This window comes from Sinocyclocheilus anshuiensis, unplaced genomic scaffold (assembly GCF_001515605.1).
Source record: "Sinocyclocheilus anshuiensis isolate Anshui unplaced genomic scaffold, SAMN03320099.WGS_v1.1 scaffold1095, whole genome shotgun sequence".
Lineage (NCBI taxonomy): Eukaryota > Metazoa > Chordata > Actinopteri > Cypriniformes > Cyprinidae > Sinocyclocheilus > Sinocyclocheilus anshuiensis.
Genome location: NW_015544226.1, coordinates 137,118 through 138,064, shown reverse-complemented (window position 1 = coordinate 138,064; position 947 = coordinate 137,118). Strand labels below are relative to the sequence as shown.

General features: G+C 37.3%; 1 protein-coding gene across 1 annotated transcript in view; it reads right to left on the bottom strand.

Annotated features, from left to right (window-relative positions):
- The window catches only part of LOC107697343 (lissencephaly-1 homolog B), a 61,540-nt gene that overhangs the window by 9,103 nt on the left and 51,490 nt on the right, over positions 1 to 947 (bottom strand). The gene's annotated exons all lie outside the window — the stretch shown is intronic.

Below are 947 nucleotides of genomic sequence, written 5' to 3'. Positions count from 1 at the left end.
AAAAAAAAATGTGAAAAACCGTGTTCGGCATTCGGCCCAGTGTTTAATTTTGTTCGGCTTCGGCCAAGAATTTTCATTTCGGTGCATCCCTACAAAAAACAAAACAAAAAAAAGTGTGCTCATTATTAGTGATCCATATGGGATCCATATTGGGAAGACCTTTACATAAATATTGAAATATTTTTCATTTACCTAAGCCAACATTCTTGCAAACACACACGCACACAAAAACAGGACTGTTTTTGCATCGTTCATGACAATTATGCACCACTCATACGCTCTGCTATTTCAGTGCTGGATTTCCCCAAAACACCAAAGACTCCAAAGCTGCACAGTATCATTTACATAAGGCAAATATTAAATATTAACACACGGACTCATTTGGACAACCAGTACAATTGTACTTTTGCTGTTTTACACTAGACCTCTAATCTAGAACATTAAACGTACAGTAGCAAAGATCAACAACCGGTTTAAAATCTGGCACAGAAAGAGTATACCACTTCTGCCACAACTGCAAATCGGCAACAGGTTAGACAACAAATAATATAGGGGAGCGCTATAAGACCTATATAAAAAAAGGTGAGAAGCAAAATGTCTCGAGCAGTCTAGCTGTGATATTTATTTGTGATCTATCCATGTCTTGACATGTGAAAGATACAAAGAAACGCATAAAGAAAGATCTGATAGAAATGCAGGCTGAGAACGCTTATAACTGCACTGCCTGGTGTCCAGAGAACTGCTCACCGTTGCCCTGGGAAACCAGAGCATCACGATTTCTCCATGGAGATAGTCAGTGACTCAGCAGAAAAGAATGAGAGCATATGGATTTGAAAATTGAAAAATGGCACAAGATAACATCCATATAGCATATGCATACATCCTTGTACAGCCTAAGTCAAAACATCTGACGTGTAAAAAAAAAAAAAAAAAAATCTTTTATTTTT